At 43.8% G+C, this 17,033-nt stretch overlaps 1 protein-coding gene across 9 annotated transcripts in view; it reads right to left on the minus strand.

Moving 5' to 3' along the window:
- The window catches only part of LOC116937147 (talin-2-like), a 246,255-nt gene extending 238,269 nt beyond the window's left edge, over positions 1 to 7,986 (minus strand). For 5 of the 9 annotated variants that reach the window (XM_032944900.2, XM_032944666.2, XM_076065756.1 and 2 more), the window contains exon 1: positions 7,750 to 7,985. The gene's annotated coding sequence lies outside the window, so the exon portion shown is untranslated. Of the gene's footprint in view, positions 1 to 7,397; positions 7,679 to 7,749 lie in introns of those variants that run through there. The other 4 variants (XM_076065751.1, XM_032944800.2, XM_032944373.2 and 1 more) reach the window with 2 other exon arrangements.
- Positions 7,987 to 17,033: the final 9,047 nt, after the last annotated feature.

The following is a 17,033-nucleotide window of genomic DNA, read 5'->3' on the forward strand; positions in this document are numbered from 1 at the left end:
ATTTCCAAAGTGGTCACGAGTCCAGCCCTCCTCACCAACGCCTGCGTTCACTAGCGTGGTAAAATATTGGTAAACAACCCCCATGATCTTCATCCAGCAGTGGATTGACGCAGAGCTGAAAATCGTGAATGTTTAGTTTTTTTGTCATTGCACGTGTGCTACCAAGTGACAGCTATTACCGCAAAGTCGATTTGTAACTCTTAGCAAAATCAAACAACTCTGACCAAACACTTTTTATGAATTGCCATGTTTTTTTTTTACGATTCATATAAAGTACTGTTCATTCGAGAAATGGAGAAAACAAGCAACTGGTAAGAACACAAACAGTCACTGCATCGCGCGCATTTAGATGAACTTCTACGGCCATCTGGAATGCTCTTGCGTCCTCTATAAGGAAGCCACTGGGAATATGCACTTTTAATTTCTCAATTGAAAACTAATTTATTTTGAAGCTACAAAGACTCATAGTGTCAAACTAAAGCAACCAACAAAGAGTACTGGGAGATATACCTCGAGCTGGCCTGCATGACTGTTTTGTTCAAATCGTATTTTATTTTCTCGTCTCTTACAATAGTTTTATACCGACTAAATATCCAGTACTTATGTCGCAGTGAGAAAAAAATAAGAACGCTAAATGATATCACTGAAACACATTTTTGAAATATTACAAAGGTAGAGAAAAAAAACTCACACACCAAGAGCTTTTCATCAGCTTGAAGTTTCTAAAATTAACATTTGAGCACTCAATTTAAAGGATGAGGATATTTTTTTTAATCCACATAGTGATTACACAAAGCCAATTATAGTCTAATTATAAATACAATCTATGCCCACGACAAGCAGGCACAACATCGTCGGCCAGAAATATCCAACATAATTGCTAATTTAGGCCGGTGTAAAATACTCCATTTGCATATCCCAACTGCCGCCTGTGGTGGATACCTTGAGTCGTACGAATGCAGGGCCAGCGAATGCAATCCACTGCCGAGGAAGAAGTTCAACATTGCAAAGTGCTGTCAATTGTTAATGCCGTTCAAGTGCTCTATTCTTTCAGACACTTGTCAAAAACATAACTGGCAGATTGAAGACAACCCTGCATTTGTGCCACGATGGACTTCAGCCTTTGATAAGTAAGCAGCTTTTGGGGATTATCCATATGCTTATTGGAGTAATACTATGGTTTTGCATGAAGGCATATTGGCTGCCAAAGGTTCCCTGGGGCCCATAAGATGTCAAAAGCAAATTGGGTACAAATGCCTACAGTTAACTACTTAAAAAAAGCCTTCTCTTTGAAGAATTTCAAAGCTACTTGAACACTGGGTTGTGTTCTGTAAAATATCAGCTGCTGTCCAGTGAAGAGGTCATCTGTGATTTTGTGCATTCCTTTTTGTTGATGCCAGATGTCTGCAGTCGAAAAATTGATTAATGGCCTGTTATGCAGACTGTACAGTGAACGGTTTAACAGCGCAAATGCAGAGATAGCCGTTACAAACTTAATAATAAAAAAACACACCCACATCTATTAGTACATAAAAAAGCATCTGCGAATGACAGTACTGTTATCATTATGCAGTGACATCACGGGATGTCACTGTGTAATGCCGGCCCCGAGAGAGCCACGGCGTGCAGTGTAACGACATCGCGGATACCACACGGTGTGGGTGTAGTATCGGCCCTAGAGGGGCTCTGTGAGCGCTGATTGATAGCGCTGGATGGCACCATGCTTGGCACTACAGGATAGGGTGTGGGAGTGCCGGCTGTAGGAATCAGGTTACTAAACGCAATGGCTCTCTGGTTGACCCGAGAGGACATGTGACCAGTTAAGTCGACAAAGGGGCCCCAAGTGGGGGCTAGGTGTGGTCACGTGGTCCAGGTCGAGATCCTGCTTGAGGATTCTGGAAGGTGGTCATGGCCAAGGGCGGAGCCAGCCACGCCCAGAGGATATAAGCCAGGTCCCCCAGAGGGACCGGCGTTGTTGTTCATCCTGAAGAAACCTTCGTCTACGTTCTACGTTCTCCGAGTCTCCAACACGTGGACCTGGACCCGAGCTGTGGTCCCGGTCCGTAGTAGCGGTGATGTTGTAATTAGTGTAGTTAGCCTGGTGGTCACCACCTGGTTAACTACACCAGTTACGTTGTAATTTGTGTAGTTAGCCTGGTGGTCACCACCAATGGTTGTTATTCTGTTAAGGGGCAGTTACCCCGTGTGTTGGTGTTAAATCAATGTGTTGCTTCCCAGAGTACATCTGCGACTCAGTTGAACTCACTACAATTATAACGCTGAAATCTGCAACGATGCCCTTACTGTACATTACATAAACGTGCCAGAAGTCCATGGTCTTTAAAACAGGAATAGAATGTTGCTTTGACAACGAATATATTTTTTTTCCCTTTCTCACCGGGCCTTAGGAGCTGCAGATGGTTTCAGCTCACAACACTGTCAACAAACTCAAAATCCAGGATGCCCTCCCCTCCCTTCCCTCCACGTAGTAGCCCTTCTCCACCCCCCTTGCAGCAACGCCACCACACCCAATGAATGGCTCAGTCTCTGAACGACTCCAGATGTTGCTGTGCTCCGTTATAACTCAAGGAGAGAAAAAAGCCCACGCCCAGAGCACAAGCCAGCACCCAGAGGGCCTCCTGGCCTCTACATTCCAAGCTGTGGCTGGAAAGCAGCACATGACTCGTTGCTGTTTTGTTTGACGTCTGCTCACAAATGGTCACTGCTTCGTTGGGGCCGTTGATAACTAATGTGCTGGTGTCCCCTGTACATGCCATGTGAATAGATGTTAATTTGATTGTCCCAAGTCTTGTGTCAGATAATAGAGCATTAGCAGCAGCATCAGACGTTAATGGCAGTGGCTACTTTTTAAAGCCACAGGTGGAATAATGGGTGCAATAAGGAACAAATTTCACGTCAGACATACCTCAATTCCCATGAGCATAGCACTGTATGAAGTATTATGAGAGAGAAAAAAACAGGCAGTGTGGAATGACTGGTAGATTTAAAACTGGATTTTTTTGTACACAATTGCAGTTTTTTTATAAGAATAAGTTTTACCATTTCTGTTTTAGTGCCAAAAAGGGTCAAACCTATTCTTGTATTTTGATACTGGCAAGAAAGGTCCGATATTAATTGCAGTTTTTGTTACTTGACGTTACTATATTAAGACTGTGTTTTTGTGCAATTGTTGTACATATGGTGAAAGTTCGTATTGAAACAAAGACATTCTTGTCTTATTAAGATTGCAAAATAACAATTATGGTTGTTTCAATATATTATATATAGTGGCTGGCATCAGCAATTTGGTATTTTTACCACTGTGAATACCTCACTTGTGTTTACTTAGTAATTGGAATGCTGAAGTGTGTTTATTGCACCAAAACTGCAACGAAAATAAACGGTACTATAATAATAACTTTTAAACTCTTTCTTTGCAAGAATTCATCCGTGTTAATTCCAAATCATAAGAAACTATCCACCTTACATCACTGATAAATACAGTAGTTAATTATTTATACAACAAAAGTATTATTCCCTTCTTAATCCACTGCTGGCGTAAGGTTTCTCCATGTTAATTTTATTGCCTCTAGTTCATGCCGATTCCAAGAGTTTTATATATAACTTATGGTACAACTGCACACATTTTACTATAGTTAATAAAATCTAGTTCAATATTTGGGATGGTACTTTGGAATTAGAGCGGGATGAATAGTCGATTAATCAATTAGATATTGTAATCGATGTAATTGGCTGATGCTACTGATGACATCCCCAAGCCCTGCCCGTCAAGCTGATGATTATTAAGAATATTCGGTCGCATAAACGATCCGTTAGTCCTGTTCTATTCGGTTTTAACACACAGCTCTCAATTAGAGGGTTGCAATTCCAAATCGCAATTCGAGAGGTCAACACAACCAATCATCTTTATGTGGATTATTAAAAAGAGTACCGACTTGCAGAACGTCACCAGTGGATTATCCTTCAGAGATACTAGTCTCTGCCAAAGCAATGTAACAATGTCAACAACTTCTCAGGACTGGCCATTCAGATGAGCATTACTCACTGGTCGTTTCAATATGCGAACATTTGGACTTTATTACGTATTTGCTGTCGTTATTATATTTCCCCTTCCCCCCACCCCTCTCCAAAAAGTGGAAGAGGGGGGAAAGAAGTGCATCCCAGGATTCACGAAAAGACTTCTCCAATTTTTTTTTTAAACACTCCTGCTCACACAGAAAAATTGTTGAGGCAATGTGAAAAAAGCACGTCGCTTTATAGCGCCAGTCAGCTAGAGGCAACAGCTGCTGCCTCTGGAACACAATCACGCCCCACAGTGCGGTGACGGGCATGCAACACAGTCGTGGTGAGATGGGAGCGCTCATGTCTGTCCCACGCAGATGGCTCACCGAGATGAGAGTCTGACCCGTTACTGTACTCAGATACCCGCCAGCAACACTCCAGCAAGCGGGCAGCCACCCACACATCCAGCAAACCTGTCCAGCCTTAATCTACCCAGCCTAGCACAAATACGCCCAACCAACCTACCCACCCATAACCTGCCCACCCAGCAAAACTTGCCTGCCACCTACCCATCTGCAAGCCTCATCCAATCAGCCTCACCACTCGGTTCAGACGGAGTAAGGTCAGAGAGAGTGCGAGAGAGGGAGCTGGGCTTGGGATTACAAATGCAATGAGATCTTCCTTTAGCTTTAGGTGGACAGGTGTGCCTCCTTGGGGTAGGCTATAATTAAATCTGCCGCAGTGACTAGTATTGTAACGAAATGCAATGTAAGCGGTGCTGGTAATTATGATGCAAATACAAATTACGTTTGATACTATTACCACAATTATCACGATAGTCATGTTCATTAGGCTGCTATTAATTTACTTATTAATGTCTTCATGTTTATTTTAATTTATGTAAATACGTGAACGACACATTCCAACTTAATGATCATAATATGCCAATAAATTAGGTGGCAATTTGGGGAGGCCTTCATCCAGCAGTGGATTGATGATGCTCATGATGCATTCTTAAGGACTAAATAATAAAACTGCTGGATTAAGACTTCCAAGTAAATGCCATTGCTTCTGGTCTCACGCAGATTCCAGCTACTGGAGCTGCAAATTATAAATGTACCGCCCTAATCATTCTTCATTACTTATTGACTAAAGTAAAACTGTGTCCAAGTAAAACTGTGTCCAAGCAGGACCCGTATTGGGTAGTTTAGGCCAACACCAATGATACACTAATGTATTGTTACCATGTATTATCATAATTATATATTAAACTAACTATAAACTATTTTTTATTTGACCAGGTAAGGCGCACTGAGCTACATAGCTCTTTTTCAGAAGCGATCTGGCCACAAATGATTGCTCAACGAAGTGGCTTAGGGGGCGTCTATAAATGACGTCACGCACCTAGGGGGGGAGGGGGTCAGACATTTGTGACGATGTGTGACGAGGGGGGAAGGGGGGGGTTGAGAAATGTGACGTCACATCAAAATGCGCAACTTTCCATACATATTAACTAAATAGAATAGTTGTAACAACACTAATTTTGATTAATTTTCATTATTAACTATTTGATTATTTAAATTTACTAAGGTCACCTTTATTTATCCCATGAAGGAGCATTTTGCTTCTCCATGGGAGAATGGCGAAGCATAAATTTTGTAAAAATATATATATATTGTTATTAAACATTTTGATTCTAATGATTCTACCAGGGCTTTTCATTCTGTGAAATGAATATGTGATTGTTCTAATTGTACTCTCCATTTTGCTTCGTTCTACTGCAAAGTTTCAAATATTTCGTATTTTTTATATTTATAATTACTTTTAATATTTCATAATTATAAGAGTATTTCAATATCATATTCTGAACATCTGCAGTTTTAGTTAGATGTTGAATATTTTCAAGTGAATTTTATGCTAAATTTCAGCTTTCCAACGCCTCCTTTTTAATACATGTTTTCTCCTACAACATCAGAGTGCAGCGCCACATTAAATACGCACTACAATGACAATAGTTGCAAGTGATTTGAAGTTATGTTTTATTTTCAAAATGGAAATATGGTTTGGGGGGGGGCAGAGCTTCGTGACGTCATATTTGAGGGGGGTCTGACTTTTTGTGACGCCGTGTGACGAGGGGGGGAGGGGGGTATAAAATCGGCCAAAATCGCATGACGTCATTTATGGACGGCCCCTTATCATGTGGAAATGTATAGCAATCAAATACTCTCAATACATATTTCTAAATCTGGAGGGGAAAACCGGAGGACCCGAAAAACATCCATCCATGCGACCACAGGGAGAGACAAGCAAACTCCAAATATATAAGGTTGGGATCGAACCCACTACCTCCTGTATAACAGGCAAGGTAGTTAACATCTCACCACCGTGGCATCTTTATATATCGCATTATTATTACGTATTTCAAACTATCAAGTGGTGGTAAATGATGAACGCCTACAGTACAATACAGCACAGCAGTGTTAAGCGTTATTCCGAGTGTCCAAATTATTAACGGTACCACCCACAGCGTGTTTGGCAAAACAAAAATCATCCACAAATAGCATCCCTCGTTGCTACAAAAAGATATCCAATACGTACTCACTCATCAACCCAACGTTTGAGAAAGAGAAAAAAAACAATCTCACATCCATTTTAGTTTTGTTTTAGCGAGCTGGCTGGGTTTTCTTGACTAAAGTCAGAGCAAGAGAATCATTGGTAGGTAATTTATACAGCTCTATCAGTCTGGCATAAACTCTACAACTATGTTTTATTATACCAGGTAAGGTCCACTCAGCTATGGAGCTCTTTTTCAGAAGCAACCTGGCCACAAATGACAGCTCAACGAAGTGGCTTGTCACGTGGAAAAATGAAGAGCAGTCCAAATACTCTAAATGGAAACCGCAGCTAGCAGCTAGTAGCAGCAGCAGATGCATTTTTTTTAATGGAAGCAACAATTAAAAAGGCACCGCGATAGCTCCTCTGTTGTCGCATTGGTGTTCTAGCCCAGAGCTGCAAGCAGTGCGGATAAAAGATTCAAGGCTTGATGGAAAGTACGGCGCGCATCTACACAGCATGTCCGAGCACAAGCGAATTATAAAAGCAACGCCCGCACGCACGCACATGTGTAAGTCTATAGCACATGAAGTATACGGCACAGACGTACACTGACAGCACCATCGTACGTACTGCAGAATGACACACGCGGTGTACATACATTGTGTTGTACATGTTGTTACACTATAGCGCACGTGTGTGACAGCACAGGTAACATATGACACACATCATCCAAGAACCGCGTGTAATTAGCGCACAGCTGGAATAAATATTCGCACGCATACATATTCTGCAATCCGATTAGCGGCGTCTCTCCATACCCGAATTATCATGCGGCGTTGCTAAGCAGTCATCCCGTCCCTGTGCCAGAGACGGAAATTCCACGTTCCTTTGGCGGGGACGAGTCATTGACACGACACAATACAACTGACACACAGCGACGTCTCTCTCTCTCTTGAGAGAGAGATCTCACGCCGGGCATCACATGCTGTGTTCTCGCTCGCGCTGTGCCAACAGGCAACGTTTGGGTTGAAGTAACACTACACAGGCACCGAACAACATGCGCGCGCGCGCGCTGCACGCATCGCAGCACGGACGGACGCGAGAGCGTTGCAGACCTCCGTACAGAGGAGTCGGGGGGGGGGGGAGCAACGTGCGGCCGAATCTTCCTACCACGGAGAGGGGTGGGGGGGGGGCTCGCTGTGCTGCTGCTGCTGCTGCCGCTGCTCCGTGGCTGGAGGGGGGAGACGAGGCGAGCGGTGATGCTCCGCGGCTGTGTGTGATCCGCGCGCGCGCGCTCTCTCTCACGCTGGGAGGAGGAGGTGGAGGAGGAGGTGGTGGTGGGATGCGCTCTCCGCTCTGCCCACTCTCCCCGTGCCCGCAGCACCATAGCCCGCGAGGCTGCCCGGGGAACGCCCACCACACCCCCACCCCCACCACTTGCACATAACCACGCCCCCTGAATACGAGACCACGCCCCTAGTGTATAACCGCGCCCCTCCAAACTGCCACTCCCCACCTATCACTTAGCCCGCTCCCCCCACACGTGTGACCACGCCCCCTCAGTCAGCAACCACGCCTTCCCGGTCTCGTGGCCACGCCCGCTTCCCACCGAGCGCGAGAGTCCCACGCCCCCCTAGCCCCGGGACCACGCCTCTTGGCTTCAGAATCACACCCCCACCTCTGGGTCCAGGACCTCCCATGTAGCTCTGAACACGTCGCTATACGCCACTGGCTCCAACACTCCGCCTCATAGACACAGAGCCCCCCCACCCCGCCGATAGCCACTCCCCCCATAACCACGATTGTGCAGCTGGGTCTGCAAGTGTTGCCAGATGCCCTTGCACGAAAACCTTGAAACCAATGCACAAACGCCTAAAACCTTATTAGTCCATGGGCCAGAGCAGAAGTTGGTACCACATAAGGTATCACAACTTTGGTTGCACCAATTAATTTGCCCGGCTAATAGTCGTGAATTATTCGATGGCCCAATCAACATAATTCACTGTTGGCCGCATACAAAATTGGAGCCACCCCCGACAAGTGAAATATCTGGTTGGGAATTATGGACTTAATAGATTCTCAAAGCAGTCAGCATTGCTGCTTTTTTCCATTAGCTTTACAGATAGAGCTTACAATACAGATATCAGGGATTTATTTTTTAAACCAAAATTAATTCATAATTCGAATTAGTTTTGAAAAGATATTGAAAAGAAACTGAATTGTACATGTTTGCATTCTTTTTCAATGGTAATAGTTTGTGCACATGCCGACAATTTACAAGTTGACAGGTATAGTATCAGTTTCTTTGCCGTCATTAAATATTTTGTAATAGTGTAATACGAGGGTTTACCGACAGTCGCCGATCGGTGAGATAGGCTCCGCCGCTTCAGCCATCAGCCAATTAGATGGATGCGCCAAGTTCAAGGGCGGAGCACAAGGGCTGTTGTGGGTAACCATCCAGAAGGTTCGTAAGGGGGCGTGGCTATAGGCGGGGCTTAGTGACGTAGGTGAAGGGATATAAGGGGAAGCAGGAAGAAGCTCGGGGTCAGTGTGTGGAGTCTAGAGGCGAGACCACGTCTCGCGCCTCCGGCACGCCAGCAGCCACGTGGCGAGCTGAAGGCTGTCTCCTTGTGCGCCGTCTGCCAGCGGCGCGCGGGAGCAGGGGGGGAGCGTGAGCGAGCTGTGCGCAGAATGAGAGTGGAGTGGTGTCGGTGTGAAGAGAACGCGGAGCTGTCCAGCCGACGGGGAATAAAAAATAAAGAAGACACGAACTACAGATCGTCGTCGAAGTGCTTTATTACAAGTGGTGTCAGAAGTGGGGTTGTTGATGTGGAGGGATGATCTGTTGGGCCGTTGGCGTCTGGTGGCTCCCGTCGTGCTTCGGCACGAACTGATTCGGGCGCTGCACGCCGAAAAATTGCTGCATCTCGGCGTGCAGAAAACCTTGCTCACGATGCAAAGGGATTATTTTTGGCCCGGAATGACAGCCGATGTTGCCAAGGCTATTCAGGCATGCCCGGAATGCGCTCGGCGGAAACCTCCACGCAAGAAATATATTCCACCCTTAAAATCGATTAAGGTGACACGAATTAATGAACTTGTGGCTCTCGATGTCCTTGGGCCGTTTCCTCCTTCCGCCAGGGGTAACAAATTCCTGTTGGTGGGGGTGGAATATTTTTCACGTTGGCCGATGGCTTGGCCCCTGCCTAATCAATCGGCAGCGTCCATCACCGATGTATTCCTGTACGGTTATGTAATGGACAAAGGTGCTCCGGAATGGCTGCTCACGGACCAGGGCCGAAATTTCTCATCCATATTGCTGCGGGATGTGTGTGACGCCTTGGGCACCAAAAAGATACGCACTTCACCTTACCATCCGCAGACAGATGGGATGGCGGAACGACTGAACCGTACCTTGTCGGCCATGCTTTGTCACACGATGAGTGAAAAGCAGGCCGATTGGGACCTTCACATTCCCAGCGTACTGTCTGCCTACCGTATGGCCCCGCATGCTTCTACAGGTTACTCACCGTTCTTCCTCATGTACGGTCGGGAGAATGTGCCGCCGATTGGCGTGCAACTGGGAGCGCCCTGGCTGGAACATAGCGGTCTCCACGAGACGCTGCCAGGGGACCCTATTCTAAGCACACCGCCACTCTGAGCACAGTCCAAGACCTTCGTATTGTTTGACGTAAGCCTCAATAGTGGGCGTCCACCTCGACAGTGGTCTGCCCCGAGGCCGCCTCCAGTCCCGCGGTGGGGCGTTGATGATGGTGCGCAGGGCTCTGATGCGATCGTGTCCAAAAAGGCGACGTCTACCTGACCCTGACCATTTCAGTCAGCGCTGGTGATGGTGTTTGACGACGACCTTCAGCGCTGGTTGATGTGCCCGCTGAAGTGGATGCAGAGTAACCCGCGCAGACACCACTTGTCAAATGCATTCAGAGACGCTGTTATTGATCATCGACAGATGTAATTACCTTCAGAAAATTACAGAAAGTCAGCGGAACGGTAGCACCGAACCTGGTAATGGTTTTACTTTTGAATTCAAGCAGCCACCCAGGATGGACAAGCAGTAACAAATGGGAAACGCACAGAGCTGCGCATACCAGAAGTCTCAATAGCAGGTTAGCTCAAGCTTTCACGATTTTACAGCTTTCATACACATCTACACCAGTAATATGTGTACATTTTTCATATTTTCAATGCTTTAATACGATTACTTTCCTTACCAATACTATGAAGTTTCTACATTATGTCACGTCACTCGATAGATTATTTTTTTTACATATATTATAATTAATATAAAACACGTCTATCTCGTTTCTAATTTCACCATTTGGCTATTCCACGTCACTTTCCTAGATTCTTGAAAAAATAATTAAGTGTTCATTCTTTTCACATCTTTCTTAACTGCGAACGCGAGTAGTCACCTCTTTCATTCCTCACTCTCATGCAAAATGTACCAATCGTCTGTTTGACATATTAATACGATGCATTTATGTGCCAAGTCAAACGTGGTCATTCTCCCTGCTCAAACGAACAATGGGGCAGTGCTCATCACTTGGGACGAAATTCTTTATGCAAAAGATAAGAAATATGTATATTGCGTACAAAATCTTTTCTGACAGCGAAGTAATTTAAACACTGCTCGACAAGCGTTAAGCACGTTCATTTACAGCAAATAATTGTTTGGCGAATATTTTCGAGTTGAACAAACATCTATATAAAACCTGTGAGATAAATTGAACTTCTAAAAAACATGTAATTACGTTCCCGGAAAAAAAATAAAGTACTGATTCGTGTATCCACGTATGTTGACAAAACTGAGTCCAACCAGCCTCCGCTGGCTTTCCAGACAAACATCAATGTTCATTTTCATAGGCAAACGTCAACCAGAAGACTGAACCTGGTTCTGAATTTGCTTGCTTAAACAAATGCTGCGTGACACAGTGATTAGTCTGAAAAGTCAACAGAATAATGGGCGAAAAATACTGTATTTGCATCATAAACCGGTCCCGAAATTGGTTGTTTTGAACCAAGGCTGCTGAAATGATTCACTGACAGAAGTCCTCGCGGATGGATAGATACATGGAGATAAATTGTCCGCTTATTTATTTTCCGTATATAAACCTCATTTGTTAGTTGTGCAATATTCCGAAATTTAGACCCCTGTCCTCGTTCTCTGCATTAACGATGTTTTTGTATTTTGCTTTTGTTGCCGCAGTGCTTACGCTGCACGGATCTACCCTGTAAAATTGCCGGGCAACTAGTAACAAATCAAATACACTGAAACTCATGCTGTATCCATAGTCTTTTATTAGAAACCCATACATAAAGGTAAAAAAACCTCTGATGTGGCATATGTGACTTATAGGGGCGGTGCAATTTGAGGTGGGGGGGGTGTCGAGGGGCGGGGTTGGTATTGAGGGCGTGGCTTATATATCCCCCTAATTTACATTCGACAGAGACCCTCCCTCCGCCCCCAAATCTCTGGACCAATCGCCAGGACCCGAGAACTGACACGTGCGTGGCGCAGCCAATCGCAACTTGACTTTGTGAGCCCCGTTGTTTAAAGTGCAGTGGGTTCAAGTGAGAGACACGTGGCTTTAAACCAGTCAAGAGCCCATTGACCACGTGGCTTCGTTGCAGAGGGGGTCTGGGCTTGAAATCGTTTTTTTTACCTTTTGTCGGAATGGACATCTTACATGATATAGATTTATATAGCGCCTTATTCAAAGGAGCTTTACAGAAATGATTCAATTGTATGTGAGATGAGAGTTGTTGAGATATGGTGTAGTTATTGGCTTTCGGTGTACAACTTTTTTGAATATTTTTTTTATAAGAGGAATACAAAGAATTACATCTACAGTATACAGTACTCGAATACTGCTATTAATATAGTACTGTATTGCAGTCATCGTAAAATGTTTGAGCGTATTTAATAATATGCACTTGTTGGAGTGTAATAATACGAACACAGGAGATACTCGAATAAAACGAGGATTTTACTTCCGGTAACCGCAAGAAAAAAACGGTTATCGGTTTGCCAGACAATCTTCAGGACAACAACATAACTTGATTTGAAGCTTTCGTGACTGCAGGAATTACTCTTTGGTTCTTTCGGTAAAGTCACGTAGAAATAAAATAAGTAATAGAATACGATGTTTCGATTGCAACACAAGCAACCGTCATCAGGTGTGAATGAATGCAAGCTCGGAGAGAGACACATATACAGAGAGAGACGCATACACAGAGAGAGAGAGAGACAAACAGAGAGACACAGAGAGACACACATGGGGGAGAGACACATAGAGAGACACGCAGAGAGAGACATTTGTACATTCACTATGAATGTTCCACTGGAATCAGTAACCGGTTTATGACCTTCGGAACCTGGCAATGGATCCTGAAAACTATGATCGTATAACAACCCTGAAAACATCCAAAGCCTGAAAGATGTAACTCTATAATAACAAGTACTGTTCACATACTGAAACTGAATACAAGTAAAACATTACATCTGTTACAAATATTGAATGTGACATCAATAACCCTGATGGAGAAAACATGTAACAATGCAAACCGTAATGGCAACTCATCACTTAAATCAATCACAAATATGTTGGAACAAAATTATGCCAGCTCTTTAAATAATTTATGTTCGGGTACACGTGCTTGTTCTCTGCGTGGCCCCCAGGCGAGGAGACACGCTGGGATTGCAGGCACACTGAGTACTACTTGCTGGGTGATTATTCCAAGCCCCCTGTAATGTTGCCCTTTTGGTATCGCTCATGGGAGCCTACCTCCCCTGGGCTTTAGGTAAAAGTGAGCACACAGGTGGGTCTCGGTGGTAATTGTGAGTTTATTTCACCGGGTTCTGGATACCGAGGTCGTTTCGACTTTTTGTTGTTGTCAAGAAGCACAGCAGCCTGTAGGTGACAGTGAAGTATTGAGTGGAACTGTGCACATTTAAAGCACCACATTAAAGGAATGTAAAGTGGTGTAGTACAGTATAACATTCGTTCCAGTAAAATAGGTAGCTAATGGTGCAGTATAGTACAATCAAAACTATAATTAAATGTGTCTACTCAAACATAAAAGGGGCAGTATTCATCTCGGTTGACAGCCCTGAGCCAGTAATGGAAAATCCACATTCATATGGTGGTGACTAGGATACCTACTATTGACTTTACCACAGTGTGGCACTCGTCCATGATGTTCGTATCCAGATATACAGTGATGATCATTAAGCCTATTCAATTTTATTTTAAGTTTCTTTTAGAGAGTTCATTGTACGTTTTAAGAGTTTTTCAGACATTTCTACCAGGCGAATATGCATTTTTAGTAATTTAAGTGTTGTTTGTGAATGTCATAAAAAGGCTCCGTTTTTGACCACAAATGCTATTAAAAGCCACGCGTTTCGTTTCAAACCACATGGTGGTCCACATGTCTTGTGACCCCCAATTAATTGACCCTTAACATTTTTCCCATGCATATTCATTTATGTTTTAAGTTTTAGATAATTAAATGTGGGTCACAAAACTTCTGGACAACCCTGTACAATGACCTGCCCTGGCAATCCCAAAGAGCTTATTCACAGTATGTTTATTGAAGACAATAACCAAATGCGATGCATTGTTTTACGTTTCATTTGTTTAAAAAAAAATCTAAGAAATGTGACGCATACATCAATTTAACATCGGTGAAGGCCTTTGAATTAAATGCCCCGTTTTTAACCAGCTGAGAGTACATCGAGATCTGTTCGGCAAGGGAGACGTGAGACAATACTCTGCTCTTGGGAATGAGGATGTCACCTTGAATTTAATGCCAATTTTAAAGTAGAGGGAGTGCTTTAGTAATACAGTAATGCCATACAGAAATGGCTAGGTCCCTGTGGAAATGTAACCATCGACTCTGACATTTGGCCAAGTGATGAGAATCTGAGCACTTGTAGTTTAATCATGATTCATCATTTTATACTCCATTTTGAAATATGGAAGCTAAACAGCAGAATCCATGAAATTCATTCTTACCCAATGTTGATTCAGATGATGTAGCAATAGAATGTCCAGTCAATGGTTATGTATAATATTTGGCTTAATTCAAGTCATGGAGAACTACATGACAGCCATTTGAATACAGCTGTTGTACACAAGGTCCGAGTGAAATGTCATGGCGACTGAGAATGTATCCTTTAACTGGGAAAACACTAAAAGTGCGACCGTTTGATGCTTGCATTACATCCTAATGTGTAATCCTTCTATTTTTCAAGCGATCATCCCATTTACCTCATTTTAACAAGGCGGTGGTGGAAATTGTCGTGTACCGAGTATTGCTGACGCAATTACCGCACAGTCCCCAGACCACCCAGCCAATCCAGACATTGTAATTTACTCAACCATTACACCTTGTTTACGCGCCCATTTCGTCATTGTATATCTCCCACAAACTCCAAACCAGATGTTAGGGACCACGTGTTTACATGCAAGCAAACCCAGCCACTATAATTAGACATTAAACAAGCGTTTGGTTTCACAAAGAACACATTTTTGAGAATAATATTCTCATGTGTATGGCGAGATTTTCAGGAGCTAAATTACAATTTCTCGGTCTGAGAGGGCTCCAGGAGCAAGTTGTGCAATTTTGCAATTCCTCCGTTAAAATAGCGCATTGGTTTACTCTATTGTCCTTAGTTCGAGTTGTATGGCCACAATCACACTATGGCTTGCCTTAAAAATGTCGTTTATGAAGATGTACGTATCGGCCTGTTGTTGTAAAACAGTGTTCCTCACGAATTTTCAGAGGGGAGCCACTTTCAACAATACGACATCAATGTGAGGGCGGCCACGCATTTGAAACCAGTGGGTTTGACAGCACAATGGGGGTGTTTTCACATGTTGTGTATTGTCGGGGGCCACACTGAAGGCCACCAGGGGCCTCCAGTGGCCTGTGGGCCCCTTTCGATGAACACTGTTATAAAGCATTTGATGGCACACCAGTTTTCGAGCAAATGTCAAATCCAGGAGATGTGATATGAGCCTCAAATGAGGTTTATTCTGGACATCCGCATTCCACTCTGTACGCTATCATTAATCCGGATCTGGGTGAGATTCTGGGATGGTGACATCATGATCCCCGAAGGGAGGGTCGGGACTTGATTTGGCGGCAAGGCACTTTGTTGATGCCTTGAGTGATGGGGTAGCTGGTTGTCATTGGTAAGAAAAACGTGTAAACTCCCTTGCAGTGTCTTTACGCATATTTGGTGGGAGAATGTCGGGAGCCAGGGGGATTCGTGTTAGGTGTTCCGGTTACGATGCACATTGCGCTGTGAATCGTGCAGTTTTGCGTACGAGCTCCCGGACCAGGCTGGGGGGCACTGACCGACTACAACCGAGATCAGGGATAGGGAGAGTTCGCAGCACATCAGCAGAAACATCCCAGGTTGTTCATACACGTTTCTGTAGCAGGGATAATTTTAAAATTTTCAAATATCTGTTTCATGACGCGTGAAAGTCAGCATTCTGTCCATAACCCCCTAGAAATCTTGGAATGGGGTCATAGCGCACTTTACTACCATAGGTCGCATTAAGGGTGGCATCTGCTGCACGATTGTTCAGGTGAAAAGTACTTGTGTTGGTTTTGGAGGTATTCGGTCAGCCTCCACTCATTAAAATCTGCCTACAATAACACGAGATCAGCTAAGAGGATTGGGAATGTTTTCACGGTTTGTGCTGTGTGCAGCAATGGGCTGTCAATTGCATGTGAACTTGCGAGATGATGTACACGGCAGATCACTTATACATGTCAGTGACAATGTTAGTAGTGGGCCTTGAGGGAGGCCATTGTTAATAATTCTCTTTCGGCTGTTTACCAGCGAGGTATACCCTAAAGTCATGGTTGCCGAGCATCACCTCGATTGGATTTAAAATGGGAGATTATTTTCAATGAGTTATTTACTGTCAATACCCAAATATGCTTGTTGACAATTTAAAACATGCAGAAACAATATTACTCCATGTACTTTTTGGAGAGCAAGACAAAGGCATACACACTCAACAAACTAGATTTATACTCAAATCACTCATGACAATTCTGTTCACTTTGCCCTTTAAAGCTCTACAACATACCTATTGTGAGACAGTGTTTCTAGCTGGAAACAAATTATTTTGCACAAAGGCTTTAACAAAGTACGTGTAAAGTTTGCACCAACATCTGTAGTCCGTTTGCCCAGGATATTGCAGCCTGCGGTCATGGACATTTGGGATATTATACACAAAGCCAACGTTATCACACAATCATGCAGCCTTTTATTTCATTGTATTATTTAATTATAAATCTAGTATCCAATATTTAACTTGGTATCACTCAGCTTATGAAAACTGTTAAAATTTAATCATTGCATTTTGTAAAAACAATTCAAAATAGCTATTAAGATCTCCCACATTAACAGT

This window comes from Petromyzon marinus, chromosome 1, assembly GCF_048934315.1.
Source record: "Petromyzon marinus isolate PM22_M1 ecotype Great Lakes invasive population chromosome 1, UKy_Petmar_22M1.pri1.0, whole genome shotgun sequence".
Taxonomy (NCBI): Eukaryota; Metazoa; Chordata; class Hyperoartia; order Petromyzontiformes; family Petromyzontidae; genus Petromyzon; species Petromyzon marinus.